Source organism: Pelobates fuscus, chromosome 8, assembly GCF_036172605.1.
Source record: "Pelobates fuscus isolate aPelFus1 chromosome 8, aPelFus1.pri, whole genome shotgun sequence".
NCBI lineage: Eukaryota > Metazoa > Chordata > Amphibia > Anura > Pelobatidae > Pelobates > Pelobates fuscus.
This window is the reverse complement of record NC_086324.1, coordinates 153,619,644-153,639,970: the sequence shown is the minus strand read 5'-3', so window position 1 is coordinate 153,639,970 and position 20,327 is coordinate 153,619,644. Positions and strand designations below refer to the sequence as shown.

The following is a 20,327-nucleotide window of genomic DNA, read 5'->3' as shown; positions in this document are numbered from 1 at the left end:
TGTGGTAATTTTTCCGGCTTCTTTAAGGCACGGACATGTTATAGTCAAAAGGCTGGATTTTCTTAACAGAGTATGGGTTAAATCTGCTTAGTGAATAGCAATTCTTACTCCTACTTCTATTGAAAAATTGCTATTCAGTAAGCAGAGAAAGGCCAGCCCAAGGTTTTTAAATAGATACTTCCAAGACGTATTCACTAGACTAGGAACAGTGGACAATTGGGCAGGGAATTGGAAATATTGTTTGTCCGATATTGCTAAACTACAACATAACTGGCTTAAAGAATTTTTATGCTTTGCAAATTTTGGCCTCAAATTTACAATCCCCTGGTGATTAGATTAGTGCATAACCTTGCCTGTCTCGGTGGCTAATTCATCTTTATAAGCAGACCTATCAAACATCTTCTACTGCAAATAGTCTGCACCAATCACTTGTCTCTGTATAGCCTTTTAACATTCAGACCTTTATCCATCAAGACCCGTTCATATGTCAAAATCCTACACTTTGAGTCTCTTTGGGAGGGAGAGGTACCCCCAAAGCAGACATTTTACATTTTATTTATTATAAGTTACACTATGGACCTTGGTCTTCTTTTAGACTTGTCTGGTCTTGGACTGGTGTGCTTCAAGCTACTTTAAAGCGTGCAACATATATATCGCATTCAGGGCTTTAACAGATCGAATGCAGTCCTGAAAGTGTGGTCATCGTTAAAACTGGGCTTCTCATATGACAATTAAATTAAAATTAATGAATTAATTTTGTTACAAGCATGGGAAAGGTACGTGTGAATGGGTAGTCACTTGTTGGCTAAGAGGGTCAGCTGACCGCTCTCAGCCAATCAGCGGAGCCCCTGCTCGGCAGCACTCCGCACTTCCTGATTCTGAAATTCCAGGCGTCGGACGCCGCCTTGGGGGGGAGCGGAGATCAGCGCTGGTGAACATTCAGGGTTAAACCATTTGAGAACAGTTTAACCCCTGAAGGTAAGAATGCACCTGTGAGCGTTCTGGCACCATAACAACTTAATTGAAATTGCATTTTTTTATGGATGCACCAGATGACCAAAAGGCCCACCTTAAAGTTGTCTGTTCCTGATATTGGTACAGACCAAGGATGGCCCGCTCTGTGCCCAGGCCCTGGCAGTGGCCTTGGTCACTTAGTGAGTAATCCAGTCCTGCTAGTTTCTGTAACTTAGTACATAAGACCTACTCTCTCACCAATCAAACCATAAAATCCAGTGCACTAAAGCCATGCTCCTCTTCCCATTTGAGTCTTGGTTCTAAAACCTTTATCCTATAGGCAATGATGCCTGCTGCATTAAGATAACTTTGTTTAAACTTCTCAACCAAGAAACTACCGTCACATGCTTTTAATAATTCATCTCTACACCTTAGTTATCCAATAATGCAAATCACAAATACATTTAGAACAATGCTTGTGATTTATTGTATGTACTAGACAGTTAGCTCACACACACTTACATAATCTATTTGTAAGACCCCGCAGCGAGCATGATCCATTTCTCTGCCACAGACTTCAGCACTCCAGGTGTTTTGGACTACATCACCCATAATGCTCGTATAGCCATTGTGCTGACAAAGCATCAGGGGAGATGTGGTCCACAACATCTGGAGTTCTGAAGATTGGGTACCTCTAACCTAGTTGATGCTGTCTACACTAAAGTTTTTTAAGACAACTGGCCTTTGTTTCATCCTACAGCAATAGACTAATCCTTACACATTAATGATTATGCCTAGATATTTGGATTTTTAAGTAGAATTGTTTGGACAGGTGTCTTGAGAAGCAGGCAGGAATTAACTTACTTTCTCTGAAAAGGTTTGTACTTTGGAAAAAATTCATTCATAAATTTATACACACATAAAAATGATATCACCAAACAGCTTTAAAAACAAAACAAAAAACTGATGCAAGTAAGTACTATTAATTAGATAATCAATTATAATCTGGGGCTGGGAGAAAACAGTAAGTCACTTCCAGCATCCTGTACTATCTCAATTCTGGTACCCAAAACTGGAGAAATGAAAAGCCTCTTCCAGCATTCAGTGCTATCTCAATTCCCAGTTTTAACTTTTCCTTAATACCGTATAGTTTGTTCTGAAGGTATTAGATAAACAGTATTATCTAGGAAAAACAGAAGTTCTAGCTATGAATATGTGAATAATAACAATTTTTTCAAGTTTCCTAAACCTTTGAGGAATTGATTTAAACAAACTAAGTTTAGGGGTAGTTATCGACGGAGCTAAGATTTGAATCAATGAAAGATCAATGCTCCAAAATGTTTTTAATTTCTTACATTTACACCAAATATAAGACCTATTGCCTACTTCTCCACAGTCTGGAAAAACATTTTGTAGCCTGGATGGGTGCCATCTGTATAAGATTTTATAATGATTTTCAAGATAGTTTGAACATTGAGTTATTCCCTGAAGAACATTTGTCATTGTTTACCATTCTGATAATTCATTAGGTAACTGCAGTTCTTTTTTTTCCATTTTTAATTATAGAACTCATGATTAAGGAAAATAACAGAGGGGTTTGGTGTGTTTTTTGATTTGGGTCATTTAAATAAATTGGATATGCACACAAAAGATGTGGAAATGGTGGCGCTATATCGTTGCAATGTTAAGTTGCTAGAATGAATTTCAGCTGCTATATACACTCCGTGGGTACTCCTATTAACCCAACACACATAAAAGTTCACCAAACACAACAGAGAAACTTCGGATTTATCAGGTGTTTATACCCTATAAAGCCTCAATTTTCACGAGTGTAGTACTAGGTATAAATATAGAAATAAGTGAGTATACGTGTGTATAGTGCTTAAAAGGCACTTACCCTCCATATCACACTTGTATTTCCATGTACATATAGAAAGAAAAATAAAAAATATATACAAATAATAGTGCAGTATGTCAAATAAATGTCTCAAAGTAGTTATGTGAGTTGTAATTTAAATAAACTCACATTTTTTTTAGAGCCTTTTACAGTTGTAAGGCTCTAAACGTCCAGATGTTTATAGCCTTTTGATAACTGGCTCTAAGTATATAAGCCTAGTGTCAGTTGTGGGGTGACACTGCCCCTCTCTGGAATCACTTGCGCAGGATACAGTAAATTTGTAAATATAAAAACTGTATTTATTGTAAAAGATAATGTTAAAAATGTATACATTCTATTTTCTAGAAAATAAACGTAAAATCTTATAAGAACAATACAAACATATTAAGTGGTCTAAATATGGATCCACTTTTAGCCAAAACGCGTTTCACCAAAAAACGGCTTCCTCAGTCAGCTTGTTATTTAAATAAATATTTTCAAGATTAGACATTTGTAATGTATCTAATCGATGGCCTACATTTTGTATATTACATTTCTGCAGATTGGAAGATATGAGATTATTTCGTGTAATGATAGTGTAATCCAAATTGTATCTACTTTTTAATCTATCAAATAATAAAAGTGAATTCTTGGAGAAAAATAATGTTCAAATGGTCTACATAGAATATGAGTGCCACAATTCAACATCAATATATCCTGATTTGAAATAATACATTTAAAAAAAGATAATGTCATAGCCCTGGACCATAATTGGGTTTATAGTTTCGTACATTTTGTCCCACGATTACAAAGTCAATTTAGTCATAGAAAACAATTGTTTTGGTTCATACTCACTGGGTGTCAGGCATATAGCCTCTTCAACAGATTGGAACAATATTTATTACAGTTTCCATGGGCAACCATTTGGACACATTGGAACTTAAACTGAATTGCTGCACTAGTGGAACTCTCAACCCTCCATATTTTTTTACATCTCTGCAGTATAGTTAATTTTATCAGAATGCACCTTTAACCCCTTAAGGACACATGACATGTGTGACATGTCATGATTCCCTTTTATTCCAGAAGTTTGGTCCTTAAGGGGTTAAAAAAAAAAATAAATAAAGATAATAAGAATAATTGGGACTGTTCTTATCAAATAAAATAAAAATAGTTGTGTTCAATTTTAATGCAACTATTCTGCCCACAACCATGACAACTCAAAATTGCCTTATCTATTAAGTTCCCCTCTTAATTCTGCCCACTTTTCTGAAAATTATAGAGTATATATCGTATATAAGTTTTTGTCAAATTAATACCCAACAATGATGTAGATCAGGGGTAGGCAACCTTTTAGCAGCACTGTGCCGATATAGGATTGTGATGTCCCGTAGCGTGCCGGTCGTATTTTTTAAAATTGAGGTGTGTATGCTGCCGTATTCTGCTTGTGTTATTTTTACTGTAATTGCTTTGTATCTTTGTATTTGTGCGTATATGAGCTATTATATTGTATATGTTCATTAGTAGTTTATGGCATCGTGTATGATACATATGAATGTGGGCTGTGTATGAGGGCTGCTTGTGGACTTGTGTGTGGATGGATTTGTCACATTGTGTATTTGGTAGTGTGTGCATGTGTGAGGCTGTTTGGGGTATTGCATGGGAGAGGCTGCATGTGGGGTTGTGTGCATGTATGTGGATTGTTAGTGTTGTTGTGTTTGTGGGGATTGTGTGTTGTGTGTGTGTGTGTGGGCTGTTCATATTATTTGTATGAGGGGAGGGCTATTCTGCAGCTCCGTGTATATCTAGCAGTGTGGGTGGGTTCCCTGGGTTCCAGTGGGGACCAGGCTGGCCAGGTACAGGTCAAGGACAGGAGCTGCTATAGCTGTCGAGGGCTGCTCTACTACAGTGTGGATTCCCATTCACAAGTGCTGGGAGGAAGTGATCTCAGATGTGCTGCAATGCATAAATTGAGGATTGTCCTTCACCACCTCTTCGTATTAGCAGATATCTGAAGTTTTACTGGGACTCCTGATAGACCAGAGTGCGTTTGGCTCTAGCAGCCTTGAGTGCCGTGCAAAGACACCTCGAGTGCCGTGCACGGCACTAGTGCCGTAGGTTGCCTACCCCTGATGTAGATATTCTTAGCATTCGTATTGACATTGTAAATTTAAATTTGTCAGTACTATAATTTTAATATCAAAAGGCAAATCCATAGTTGTATACATATTTAATTTGTAGTCTCTTAAGTTAGTTAAATAGTTAGTGGGGTCACTCAAGGTCAGAACAGCGACTGCAAAAATACCAATTTTGTGTGTATAATTCCCTATATTAATCCTTTTAATATATGCTTTGATTCTAATAGTTATTGCTAGGGGCTCCATGGCCCACATAAAAAGTAGTAGTGACAGTGGACATCCCTGCCTAGTGTCATTAGTAGAGATGTCCCAAACAGTTCGCCGGGAACTGTTCGCCGGCGAATATAGCTTGTTCGCGGTCGCCGTGGTGGGCGAACATATGCGATGTTCGGTCCGCCCCCTATTCGTCATCATTGAGTAAACTTTGACCTTGTACCTCACAGTCAGCAGACACATTCCTGCCACTCAGCAGCAGACCCTCCCTCCCAGATCCTCCCACCTCCATGACGAATAGGAGGCGGACTGAACATCGCATATGTTCGCCCGCCGTGGCGACCGCAAACAAGCTATGTTCGCCGGCGAACAGTTCCCGGCGAACTGTTCGGGACATCTCTAGTCATTAGTTAATTACTTCCTTGGTTCTTGAAAATGAGAATTATGAGATGGTGTTCAGACAATCGTCCTCCCTTAATACACAATTAGGCCAAACATGGGAATCTTGGGAACGAACGATTAACAAGAGCCATGATAGGTGAATTTGGTTAACTAATATATCATATGAAGTTTACTTGTGTTGTTTAGTTAAAGTGTGTATGTTACACTACTAATTAATAAATAATATCTGTTGTTTTTGATACATATAGGTCAACATTAAAGGACCACTCTAGTGCCAGGAAAACATACTCGTTTTCCTGGCACTAGAGTGCCCTGAGGGTGCCCCCACCCTCAGGGTCCCCCTCCCGCCCGGCTCTGGAAAGGGGAAAGTGTTTAAAACTTACCTTTTTCCAGCGGTGGGCGGGGAGCTCTCCTCCTCCGATCCTCCTCTTCTCCTCCCCGTCGGCTGAATGCGCACGCGCGGCAAGAGCTGCGCGCGCATTCAGCCGGTCACATAGGAAAGCATTCATAATGCTTTCCTATGGACGCTTGCGTGCTCTCACTGTGATTTTCACAGTGAGAATCACACAAGCGCCTCTAGCGGCTGTCAGTGAGACAGCCACTAGAGGAAATAGGGGAAGGCTTAACCCATTCACAAACATAGCAGTTTCTCTGAAACTGCTATGTTTATGAAAAAATAGGTTAACCCTAGAAGGACCTGGCACCCAGACCACTTCATTAAGCTGAAGTGGTCTGGGTGCCTAGAGTGGTCCTTTAAGGAAAACTTTTCTTTTATGGTAATGGAAAATAAAGGTAGGTAGACAATGTAATAGAGCAGCAGGAAATGCTAGCAGAATGCTTGGTTGTATAGGGAGAGGTATTAGGAGTAGAAAGATGGACCTGCTCATTCCATTGTTCAGAACACTGGTGAGACCTCACTTGGAGTATTGTACGCAGTACTGTAGACCGTATCTCCAGAAGGATATTGATACTTTAGAGAGAGTTCAGAGAAGGGCTACTAAACTGGTTCATGGATTGCAGGATAAAACTTACAAGGAAAAGTTAAAGGATCTTAACAAGTATAGCTTGGAGGAAAGACGAGACAGGGGGGATATGATAGAAACATTTAAAAATACATAAAGGGAGTCAACATCTTAAAGGAGGAGACTATATTTAAAAGAAGAAAAACTACCACAACAAGAGGACATTGTCTTAAAATAGAGGGGCAAAGGTTTAAAAATAATGAAGTATTACTTTACTGGAAGGGTAGTGGATGCATGGCAAAGCCTTCCAGCTGAAGTGGTAGAAGTTAACACAGTGAGGGAGTTCAAGCATGCGTGGCATAGGCATAAGGCTATTCTAGCTATAAGATAAGGCCAGGGACTAATGGGTGTATTTGGAAAATTTGGCAGACTAGATGGGCCGAATAGTTATCTGCTGTCTCATTCTATGTTTCTAAATAATGGTCAAAGTCATGTATGATTAGTATCTTATATTTCCATCTTTGCCCCTTTTTGTTTTCTCTGTTAACCTCTTGTGTTTGTTCTGGTTATGTTTAAAACTGCAAAACAGTAAATAAAAGAATTGGACAAGATTAACAGCATTATCGATTACATACACTGCGATATATTTAGTGTTTTATTGTATCAAAAAAATACACACATTATAATTAAATTAAGAATTAATCTAATTAAACGTGAATTCTAGTTCCTTCGTTAACTATTCTTCATAGGGGAACCATTATTTTCCAGAATTTTATCATTTGTTATTATAATAATTTTTATATTATGTTTTCTTATCTTTTACATTTAAAGGGTTACTCCAAGCATTATGACACGGCCATTGATTTGAAGTGATTATGGTGCCTGGAAATGTGTGCAACATTTCAGTAAGAGATACAGCATTCATGCAGCCCAGGTTCTACCGTCATCCCGACCTTCATCATGACGGCGCCCTGCAGCAAAGCGGAGCAACACCAGTGAAGGAGAACTGGACAGCATGGAACTTGGCCTTGGTGAAGGAATGCAGATATGTTCTCTTTTCTTTCTGATATTTTGAAAAAAAACAATTTAAAGGGTGGACCATGCCAGCAAGGGTTACACCATCCAAAAAATAGATTTAAGAGTGAACCAGACATGAACCACAGACTAGGTTCCAGCTGTTTCTTGTCCCCTACGGATGCGTGCAGGCTGTCAACTAGTTCCTCATCCTTCCTATGTATATACAGGGCCAGATTAAGATCCCAGTCGACCTGGTGCTGACAATTATGATTGGCCTGACTACAGAATCTTATCGAAAGAACACACTAAAAGTCATACCTCCCAAGCGTCATGTATCTGGCGGAGGTGGTGGTGGAAGGCTCCCTTGTTTACTCTCTAGGCCTCTGCTTAGGCAAATGTGACATTTATGACCCTTTATATAAAAGGGGTGGAGTCACCAATGGAGCGTGGCTGCTGGTTTCAATGGCGTTCATAATGATTGCCCCACTTTTAGTACTTTATGCCACTTTTTTGGAATGGAACACTTTGTTCTCTCCTACTGTTTCATTCTCTACATTTCAAATGCAACATGTGCCCTGGTTGTCCCTGGACTGAACTGTTTTGAAATGTCAATTGCTAAATACATTTAAAATAAAAAAGGTTAACTCAATTTTAAGATGATTTTTTTTTTTTTTAAATTCTTTATTTTTGCAGTGCATATCAAGTGAACAGACACATATGAGGTACCCCGACGGCAATCCTCATGCGTTTTTGAGACATATGTAACAATGGAGTAAACGAATATACATGCACTTTTTTTTTATGTTTAAACAAGTAGTAGTGTTCACAAATAATAATCAACAGCTAGAGCCAGCATGAACTGTGGCGTGTAGGTTATCAAGCTTAAGACATGGTGTTTTTTCAGGCAGTTGCATACTGGAAGTAATATTAAATTGCAAGGACTATAGCTTAACAGAGCCTATCGGGAGGAGCTTCGTTTACTGAACTGTGTTTATCAGTAGGCGGTCTGCATATGCTTACTCGGCTTATGTGTATCTTTTGTCTAATCAAGGCCCTTTGCATAAGAAGCAGGGAACAGATAGATAAGTGACTTAAAGAAAAACAAAAAGGAATTATATGAAAAGTGAACTAAAAAGCTAACTGAAGAGCATATATACAAGCTTTGTTTATATCTGAGAACGGTCATAAAACAGCATCGCTCGCCGTGTCCCAGCAGCTGCAACAGAGTTATGTGTTACACAGAATTACATAGTGGTTGCTAAGTCAGAGCAGTGTGTTACACAAGGGGACAGTCCAGTTATGCTTAGGTTATTGCTGGGACTTAAACAAGCACGATAAATTTGAACAGCTTGAAGGCGTCGTGGCGCTCAAGAATAGCTGGCATTTTTATATTATGAGAAACAATAAAAATCATAGGGTAAAACAAGTTACATGAGTAGAGTGTATATGACAGCTATGCATATTGACATGTACTCATTATCTAGATTGCATATTGCTAGCAATAAAACCTTGAGAGGAACATATAGGTAAACCAGTGAATGGGCTCATTATGAAGCTGTGAATGTTCATACAAAGGTAGTTAACTGTAGTTAGGGTTAATTCTGCTTCGTGGAATGAGTTAGCAGGAGGGAGTATGGCTACATTGTGTATCCCGGGTTCAAGGTAGGCACAAGTGTTAAAACAGATTTACTTTTGGGCTAACCGATGCTAAGCTATATCACGGTACCAATTCCCCTATCAGACTCATCTATGCCTCGCTGGATGATAGCGTGATATGCTCGGGTGTCGGTGCCAGTGCTAGGTGCTATTAGAATGCCCATCTATCGGTGCCACTAAGGGAATGGGTTAGGCAATGCTTAAAGTAATTACAGGTAACAGTAACAGGTAACAAACCACATATACATAAGGGCCCGAGTGTCTCTGGGTGTTCAGTCCGTTTGCAGACGAGCTTCAGGTAACCTGCACTTTGACCTGGCTGGGATGCTTTCAGTTGTTGATTATCACTCGGTGCCTCCAGTGTATCACAGAGGGTAGTTCATTCCATGTGTATTGCTTTCAACAGTCCATATTGTCCATGTAGCAGCGACAAATGGAAGAGAGAGAGAGACTCAGATCTTCATGTGGTTTCACGTTTGGCTTGGTGACGGCACCGCTTGGGCAGATCTTCTTGGGACAAATGTTGCGGAGGTGGCCGGGTTCCAAGCATGGATGGTGGCGGGTTTGTTGGGCTGCGGCAGTGCGTCCTGTGAGAGGCCCCATGCCGTCAGGTGCTTTCTTGCCTCCGGTAGGTCGGCTATGAGGTATGTTCTTTCACAATGAAGCACCTGTAGTTTGTGGGGTGGGCGCCACTGATATTTTATGTCGTGAGCGCGGAGCAGGGTGGTGAGGGGTCGGAATGCTGCACGCCCTGCCATTGTTCCCCGGGACAGGTCCGAATAGAACGTAAGGGACATGTCCTCGAATGCATACGGTGTGTTTCCCCTAGTGGCTGCCGCAAGCGCCATTTTGTCTTGGCGTTTTTGGAACTTAACTATTACATCCTTGGATGCCGACACTGGGGCTGTTGTGGGTTTGGGTAAACGAAATGTGCAGTCTATGTGTATTCCTTTGGCCTGTTTCGCGGGGAGGATCGTGCTTACCAAGCGTCGTACGAGGTGTCGCACCTCTGTGTCTGGAATGGAGTCCGGGATTCCCCTTATCTTAAGGTTTTGGGCCCGCCGGGCGTCTTCTGTTGCCGCCATTTTTTGTTCCACCTGCAGGTGTCGTTGCCGCAGGGAGACCACTTCATGTTGCAGCGTGGTAAGTTGTTGTGTGTGGCTCATGGAATCCCTCTCCACGGCACCCATACGATCCGACAGGCCCTGGATGTCCTTCCTCATATCCGCCATGTCAGCCTGGATGCCCCGTCGGAGTTCCGCAAACAGCGCCTTCATTTCGGCCTTCGTGACCGGAGCAGCATCTGAGTGCATCTTGGGTAGAGCTTGTGGTCGTGCAGCGGGTATGGCTACCTCGTCTTGGTCTGAAGTAAGACCGTCAGAATTAGTGAGGTCGTCCGCATAGTCGGCATATTCCGCCATGTGAGGTTCCAGGGCGCCATGTGCCCTTCGCCATAGATCCCCTATACTTGCGCCAGGTCGTGGCATATCCGATTTGAGTTTTTTGTTCTTTTTGCCCATTGCTGCCGTGATTGCTGGGGCAGTCAGCCTGTTTCTGTCGAGTTTGAGGGGTAATGGATGTCGATTTTGTCCGTTTAAATGCTCGTTTTCAGCGGAGCTCGTTTGAGTTGCGACCGCTTGGTTCAGTAGTCGGCTCCGCCCCTTTAAGATGATTTTTAATTGGCTGTTCCTCTTGACGCTATAGGAACACTAAAACGTCAAGAATACAAATTTGTTTTCCTAATGCTAAAGTGCCATAGTAACCATTTAGGGTACTGGCCCCTAATTGTTAAAAACATTTTTTTATATATATATAATATGTTTTCTTATATTTAAGATTTAAATGGTTACTGATCCCATAGAAAAGCATTGGAAGCTTAGTGAAAATAAGGCAATATATTAGGCTGTGCCAATCGGATGGTCTCTCTGAGAGCTTCTTATAGAAATACTCAACTATTTTGGCATAAGCTCCTCTAGCGGTGCCTCTAGACCGTGCAGAACGGCAATATTTTCATCTGTAGGGCTAAAACGGGATGGGGGAACCACTTAATTGAGAATAAGTGGTTTGGTTGTCTATAGCGTCCCTTTAAGGCAGGATTACTAAGTAACAACTGAAGAAAAAGCCTCTAAATCTTTGAATTATGAATTAATGTTAACCATGTATTAGGACTTTTTTTTGTCCTAGAGACTGCCCTGAGAGCAGTTGCCCTGCTGATCGGTGGTCATAGTCTAAATCTTATTTATTTTACTAGGATATACTAGATGACTGCAAATTCCTAAATCAATCATTGTAGAGGACATGACGACAGGAACTACACTCAAGACAGCTAGAACCCCAGAGGGTATAGAATAAGAAACAAATAAAAGATGGTCTTCCATTACTGCCCGTTAAATAGTCTCCAACATCCATGGGGTCATATTACTAGACTGTGCAAGGTTGAAAAATGCTCCTTTGTACTCCAAGTGGGATTAGTACTGATCTTCAGAGAAACAGTCATGCTTGAATTCTGTTCAAAAACGGTGATTCACCCTTGTTGCTATCACATTCCTGCAATACACCTCTCCTCATTGATTTGGATCTCCTGATATTGAACCATTGTTTCTCCAGCACAGAGATATGGCATAAAGCATTTCTAGAATTCATCTGTACACCGGTTAGGTGATCAGTTACAGAGAGACCCATAAAAAGTGACACAATGCAGGATTTATTTTAATATTGGCCACAACTAGCCAACTGTGACGGTGATCCTGGTCATCCTAACATATGGCACTCCTCTGCCTCTTACAAATAAATTTGAGCTGGCCTCCCATTTAACAACATATTTAATTTTGACATTTTTAAAAAGTCACTTGCAACATGTCTATCAATTTGGTACCAACCAGAGTATACCTCCCAAGTGTCCCTATTTAGGAGGCACAGTCTCTATTTTGAGCCCAATCTCTCTATCCCCTCTTTTAAATCCTAATGTCCCTATTTTCTAGGAGTTCCATATTGTTAGTGTGTCTGAGTGTATAACAGAGCTCCACAGCAATAATACTCCCAGTAACGTGTCTTTAAACTACAATAAATGTGTTTAGAAATCAGTCTGTGAAAATAAGATACATTGTTCTAGTTTAATTACATTTTAGTTTTATAAATTGTTAGTGTACGTATGTCATGGAAAAGTTCACAGAACAGCCCCATCCCCCTGGTCACACCTCCACTCACACCCCTAAAATTAAAATGTCCCCCTCTTTCTCCATTTGAAATGTTAGGAGGCATGCCGGACGCTTCAAAGTTCCGAAGTTCTTTTAACTCTTAATCTAGAATCCTTCTTATCCACATGTATAAGGGGGTACATCTATCTTATTGACTGACATACTCCATAGTAACTTGTCTATTCTATCTTGAGATTTACGTTCATCGTCAAAGTGATGAACACTAAAATGTGATCAATACTTTTAGGGCACCCAATCTTAAACATAATGAAGTGGTTTAATGATGATTGCACTTAAATTAAGCATAATGATAGAACAACAAGAATACGTTAGTTCAATCACAGGGTACAAAATACCCCACAGCTGGACTACAGCACAGCAACCGGAATATACAAGAGAGATAATTGTATGTGCCACTCAATGAATATATTACAACAAAACATTTTGCCCTTTGAATGTCCTCCATTAAAAACCAAAAACAAAAACCACCCACGTCCATTTCTATTTTTACCATTTTAAGTAAATAATTATTAACATTTTTATTGTCTATAAACATTTGCGGAAAAGCACGTTTCTATTTTATTTTTTTATCTCAATATTATTTTGTTTATAGCGCCCACTGTGATGATGTAGAACAATGTAAAACCACATAAAAAATTCCAATTTCAGAACAGGAGGTTCTCACATTTGGCACACAGACTTCCCCCGAAATCATTCAAGTCCGATCAGTTCCGTCAGAGGTTTGAAACTTCACACTGGAAATGTACAAATGAATTTAACAGTCTCAGATTACGCAATAAATGTCAGTAGCCATCAGATCGCTGGCTGTAATTTTAGAAAATGCTTTAGAAAGTAGCAGAGAATAGATGCAGTCACCAAATGCATTAGATGGCTGGATGTGAATAATAAAAAGCAATTATATAAACATAACACTGTATGCATTAGTAGTATGCATTAGTTCCTCAAAAATCTCCCAAACTTCCATCTGAATGAACCAGACAGAGAACTGCAAGACTCTTAGCATCAGAAAATAATAATTAAAAAAAGAACTTGGACAATTACACAACTCGGGTTAATATATGTTACAGTGGGGGGGCGGAGCCTAACCACCGAGCCGACCAGACGTGCTGTACAGCAACTCCCGCAATAAGCGACGAAATCAGGGGTATAAACCCCGATAACGTACACGATCTGGAGCCGGAGTGCACTCAGCGAAGCAGGGTAACCATGGGGCATCGAAAGAATCAACGCACGAGTCGCAAATCGCCCGGAAACCCGATCTACGTTAATGGGGCCTACCTGAGCCAGAGCCAGGGAGAGACGGCCGCTCTCCTGGATGGTAAAGCCAGACACCAACCCCTTCAAGCACTTATCTCTGCTCCTCCCCCCCCCCTGGACCGGTGGGGGTTATCCCGGTCCGCTCTCTGTCCCAGGAGCACACAACTAAGCAGACCACACAAGCATGACCCGGGCATACTAATCTACAGGCCCCTAAAGGTCTCAACTAAAATGGCGGCCGGCAAAACAACCCGCATGGCGAACATAACGCTGCCATCGACTGCACCCCTGAAGCGCCCGGATGCGACCCTGTTCCACCTCTGGGACTCGCTAGGGTGGCGACAACAAGCAGCCCGACCTAAATCGTCTCCACCACAGAAGAAGGGTGAGCGGAACCGCAAGAGTCGGGGAGTGGAGGGATTACCCCTGGGTACACACTCGTCTTACCCACCCATGTATGCGCAACCTTACCCACCCGGGCGGCAGGTCACAGGGCATAATGCCCACGAGCATCACCCACACTGGCGGAGGAAGAAGCAACGAACACGACGACCAACGACCCGCTCCTCCGTCCCTCCCGCAAGTGGAGTAAACCCGGACCCCAGTGGCAACCGAGTTTGTGGCAAGAAGATGCAGTCCTGCACTCCAGCCTGGGGCTGGGGGGACGCCCTCTCCGACACCGATAATGCAACGGGCCACAGGAACCCAGAAACAGACACGCACCGCCTATACAGAGACGGCATCGGGTGATGGAGAATCGGATGGGGGCCACATGTAATCGCTGATATGGGACACTGTCACACTGCGAGCACCGAGTATCTTGGGCGCTGACATGCCCTAACAGCGAATTTGCAGATCCTACCGAAAGGTTGGACACGCTTGTGGACAATACGATTCATATTATGCTTGCCTTATACCTTAATACACAGGTAAACTGTTTTATGCCATGACACATACCGCTTGCTTCAAACAAACGATTACTAGAGGTTAGACCAAATACCTATACAGACACACTCTTGCCAACAAACCTAGTACACTCTCGAGGGCACACGCTCACATGCACTTGAATCATAAACATGATGTATATATGTACATTGGTGACCATAGTACTTGTTCAACGTAGGTGCACTGAACTACACAGACAGGGAACCAGTACATATAGAAATATTACTATTGTCTTTATGTCCAACACCCAATCGCGTAAGCAATAGCCTATGTGGGGGACACTAACGGAAGGGAGGCACTAGACATTAATGGAAGTCGTATGACAGTTAACCTAGCCCACACAACGGTTATACCCGCCTACAATATATGTATACCTGTGACGCTACTTTGGTTGTGTTTTGTTGCGTTCTGTTTGGGTGCTCTGGGAGAGAACCCAGCCTGACTCACGCTATATATATTTAAATTGTATTGTATATGTCTTTGCTAAACAACAAGATAAAAATGGAAAAATGAAGCATCCCCATGCCGGAAATGTACTATTTCAAAGCTGATAATGTCTTAACCCCATACTGTAACCGACTTATACGTTTCCCTCTTCTTTTATGTACCCCATCACAAATGCTTCAATAAAAGAAAGATTGACAAAAAAATATATATATATATATGTTACAGTGAATCGTAAATGATTTCTTTTTTATTTTGAATAATATCTGACTTCCCAAGACCTGCTAAATTTGTAAAGAGGCAGGTAGCACGTTTGCCTGCAGAACTAACACTCATGGAGGAAAAATGGCAAATCACAATGTCGAGAAATGGTTAATGCAGGTGTGTTGCTACAGAAGTTGTCTGACTACATTTAACCCCTTAAGGACCAAACTTCTGGAATAAAAGGGAATCATGACATGTCACACATGTCATGTGTCCTTAAGGGGTTAAAGGAACCATTCATAAATAAATGCACTCCAGCTTTAACCCCTTAAGACCGGAGGGCGTACTATTACGTCCTTTTAAAAGCGGCTCTAAACGCCGCCGGACGTAATAGTACGCCCTCCGGTTTTTAGTAACTTACCCGGTCGCTGGCGGTCCCACGCCGGCGATCGCGGTTCGGGGGACTCCCAGGGAGCCCCCCGCGGCACGTCCGCCCTCCAGGAGCCCTCCCGGCCATGTGAGAGTGAGGTCCTTGCGAGGACCTCACAATCACATGGCCGGTATAGCTGCCTGCTGCATTGCCAGCAGGGGGACCAACTGTAATGACAGTTGGTCCCCCTGCTGGCTGAAAATCAAATAATAAAATGTTAAAACAGTGTAAAAAAAATAAAATTATATACTTAGATCATATATATATATTATATATATATGATCTAAGTATATATATACACATATACACACATACACATACACCGTCTAGGTGTATTTTAATATTAATATATATATAATTATATATATATATTTATATCAAATTACACGTAGACTGATACTGATTAAATATATATATAATTATTGTTATATATATATTTATAAATAATATAAAAAAAATTAATATGTAAATACGTAAAAAAATTAAATAAAAAAAATAATTAAAAATAAAATATTAAAAAATATATAGATGTGTTTTATTTCGTTCTAACTGTATTCTGATATTAATATATATATATTTATATCAAAATACACTTATAACGAAATAATATATATATCTATATACATAAATATATACGTATATATCACTATATATATACCTATATATAAATAAAAATATTAAAAAAAAAATATATATATATATATACGTATATATACACATATGTATATATATACATATATTAATTCTACACATATATTTATGTAATAATTTTACATAATTAGGTATCCTAATTAATTACAATTAGCGGGACCTGCCTGACCACCCATGCCGAAAGTATAGGGAATTTAATTTGCTAGCACTATATTTAACCCTATAACTTTCCAAGACACCATAAAACCTGTACATGGGGGGTACTGTTTTACTCGGGAGACTTCGCTGAACACAAATATTAGTGTTTCAAAACAGTAAAATGTATTACAACCATGATATCGCCAGTAAAAGTGACGTTTTTTGCATTTTTCACGCACAAACAGCACTTACAGGGACGATATTATTGCTGCAATACTTTTTACTGTTTTGAAACACAAATATTTGTGTTCAGCGAAGTCTCCCGAGTACAACAGTACCCCTCATGTACAGGTTTTATGGTGTTTTCAAAAATTACAGCGTCAAATATAAGGCTTGTGTTTAATTTTTTTCACATTAAAATTCGCCAGATTGCTTACGTTGCCTTTATGACCCTATGGTAGCCCAAGAATGAAAATTACCCCTATGATGGCATACCATTTGCAATAGTAGACAACCAAAGGTATTGCAAATGGGGTATGTCCAGTCTTTTTTAGTAGCCACTTAGTCACAAACACTGGCCAAAATTGGCGTTTTTTGCATTTTTCACACACAAACAAATACAAACGCTAACTTTGGCCAGTGTTTGTGACCAAATGGCTACTAAAAAAGACTGGACATCGCTTATTTGCAATACCTTGGGTCGTCTACTATTGCAAATGGTATGCCATTATGGGTGTAAATTTATTTCCTGGGCTACTATACAGTCTCAAAGGCAACGTAACCAATCTGGCGAATTTCAATTTCAAATGTAACACGCTATATTTGACCCTGTAACTTCCCAAAACACCATAAAACCTGTACATAGGGGGTACTGTTTTACACGTGAGACTTTGCTGAATACAAATATGTGTATTTTATTGCAGTAAAAGCAAACAGTATTATGACATTGACAGTTAAAATGTCATGAAGAACAAAAAAAAAAAAAAAAAATCTTATTTTCTCCCATTTTTTTCATATTAAATTATGTTTCATAGCTAAATATTTGATATTAAATGAAAGCCCTGTTTCCCCTGAATAAAATGATATATAATAAGGGGGGGTGCATTTAATATGAAAGAGGTGAATTACGGTTGGACAGACATATAGCGCAAATGCCAGGTTTTGTTTACGTTTTGTTTCGTTCACAACTTGTACATTTGGCTGCGGTGTTAAGGGGTTAACCGTTACAAAGTAAAGGAAACACTGTTATTTTTTTTTATTTTTATTTTTAAAGATGAAAGAGTTACTCTTTACTTTAACCCTGTAGGAGTTTTTCTTAACTATTATCCCTTCAAAGACACATCCCATTTATAATTTATTATAAGAGACCCATATCAAAAACAGAGACGCAGTAAGGCTAGAGCAACTTGTAACCATTGCCTAATAGAGGGTACAGACCTAAATCACAGACATTTCGGGATGAAAAGGGACCTTAACACTGAATCATCTGTGTGTAAGGTCTGCTTACTCAATAAACAGATGTCAAGTAGGCACCCAAAGAAAATCATTGTGACTGCTTGTTTTGTATTTATTTTTTCTATAGTGCGTTAACCCCACGTGGAAAGATCAACAGTAGGGTTAACCAATAGCATACCAGATTAGAAGCTCCATTGACGGTTAAGATACCTGTGAGCAGTTTCCTCTAAGAATGATTGATTACCGCTCCTAATTTAGATTTCTATATGCAGATTCCCTCGCAATGTTAAAATTAATACTTGCTTCAACGTTTTCAGTCTGCCTCATCGTAAGCACTGTGCGGGGTATTTGCAGATGCAATTAAGAGCTAAAATAGACAACTAATCTTTTTCCTATGCTTTGCCCCTTGAATCACGTCTCCTAGCGAAGACCAGCTGTCTATTTGATGATGATAATCAAGCCAGTGGGTTAATGAAATACCTTGTGAATGTGCGTTCGACTGGTCTCCTGCTCTCCGCTTGGTGGTGTGTGAGTGAATTCAGCCACCCTCCGAATATAACAGCAAAAAAATGATCCTGCAATCTGGGTTTTGTCTGATCTTAGGCAGAGTGAGACGCAGGCAGCCAATGGGGGCACACAGCTCAGCAGCAACAGAAAAAAATGAATAGAAACTGCTCATCACACACACGCAGAGAGGGCTAGAGTGACATAGGGGCTCCTGGACTGACAGCTCCAGACCCATGCTGTAAAATGGATCCAAAGCCACGACAATATAAATGTTCAGATATTATTATTTTTTTCCAATTATTTATATGAAGTAGGCTGCTGTTACAATAGTGGCACTCCACTTGTATCAAACTGTGTTAGTGTCTTGGCAATACCCTGTACTGTGCACAGAAGCCGGTTTCGTTTTGCATGTGCAGCCTCAAAGCCAAGTATGTGGCATCGAAGACACACAGGAGGTGCAGCCCAGAGGTCGTGTGGACTTGCTGTATGATACATACATTGTTTTAACTACTATGACAATGGAAATGTGAAATCGGCTTCTCTCATTAGGTCCGTCAAATGTTTCAGTTCCAGGCTCCTGAAACTAAATCCAGAAATGCTATTGCGGTCCTGATTTCTTCTGAAACTAGACACATTAGAGTAGTGGGACCCGCTTAGGGGGGTCTGCCTTGACGTTGGCAGGCGGGCATTCCCCCCAATGGCCATTGGAGTAACTAAATGACCTCCATTTGTCTAAATATACACAGGGATTAAGGAGAGAGCGCAGGTAACTTTTTGTTTCTTTGTTTTTTACTATATATTAGGGCTGATGTGTACTGTGGTCGTTGCTGCCGCCCAGGAGTGATGGGAGTGAGCGCAGGACTTTTCTTTTTGTATTTGTATTCACTTTTTGTATCACACAGCCTGGTTACAATGCTGCTGCCCATCCCATGCGTTCCCTATTAAGGGTTAATAAGTATATAGGGGTGTATATAAAAAATACCCCTCTCTGTCTCATTAGAGATATTTTTGCCAGAAGCTCAAGGAAGCAGGCTGAAGGGTCAGTGTTAGGACCCGCTTAGTGGGGTCTGCCTTGACGTTGGCAGGCGGGCATTCCCTCCAGTGGCCATTGGAGTAACTAAATGACCTCCATTTGTCTAAATATACATAGGGATTAAGGAGAGAGTGCAGGACTTATCTTTTTGTATTTACATTAGAGTAGTGGTTGCATGGATGTATCTCCTGGCAAAGAGCAAAAGGGGGTAATTAATAAACAATTGATCAAATTGTATATGGTGAAGATGGTAAGTGGAGAGAAAATACTATTAGAATGCAATTTGTGATTGTAAATGCACGTTTGGAAATATAGATTAGGTACAAAAGAAAAAATGATGCAAAATTGTTAATGTTTCAGACAAATTGCTTGTTTTCTTTTTAAACATTTTGGAGAAAGACTTCACTTTCTGAGATTTGAGTGTATCACAGAGCGTCAAAGCAATGAAACTCACAGTAATGTGCAATGTGTATATCACATAGATCTACAACAATAAACATAGAAATATAGAATGTGACGGCAGATAACAGACATTTGTCCCATCTAGTCTGCCCAATTTTCTATATACCTTAATAAGTCTTATATCTAGGATATCCTTATGCCTATCCCACGCATGCTTAAACCTCCTCACTGTGTTAACCTCTACCACTTCAGCTGGAAGGCTATTCCATGCATTCACTACCCTCTCAGTAAAGTAATACGTCCTGATAAAATTCACAGTAATGTGCAATGTGCATGAGTGTATCACAGAGCTCCAGAGCAATACAACTCACAGTGATGTTCAGTGTGTATGAGTGTGTCACAGAGCTCCACAATTACCCGAATGA

General features: G+C 40.4%; 1 protein-coding gene across 1 annotated transcript in view; it reads right to left on the bottom strand.

Moving 5' to 3' along the window:
- The window catches only part of LOC134571829 (melanin-concentrating hormone receptor 1-like), a 73,643-nt gene extending 55,132 nt beyond the window's left edge, over positions 1 to 18,511 (bottom strand). The window contains exon 1 of the mRNA XM_063430450.1: positions 18,441 to 18,511. The gene's annotated coding sequence lies outside the window, so the exon portion shown is untranslated. The remainder of the gene's footprint in view (positions 1 to 18,440) is intronic.
- Between the last annotated feature and the right edge of the window lie 1,816 nt (positions 18,512 to 20,327).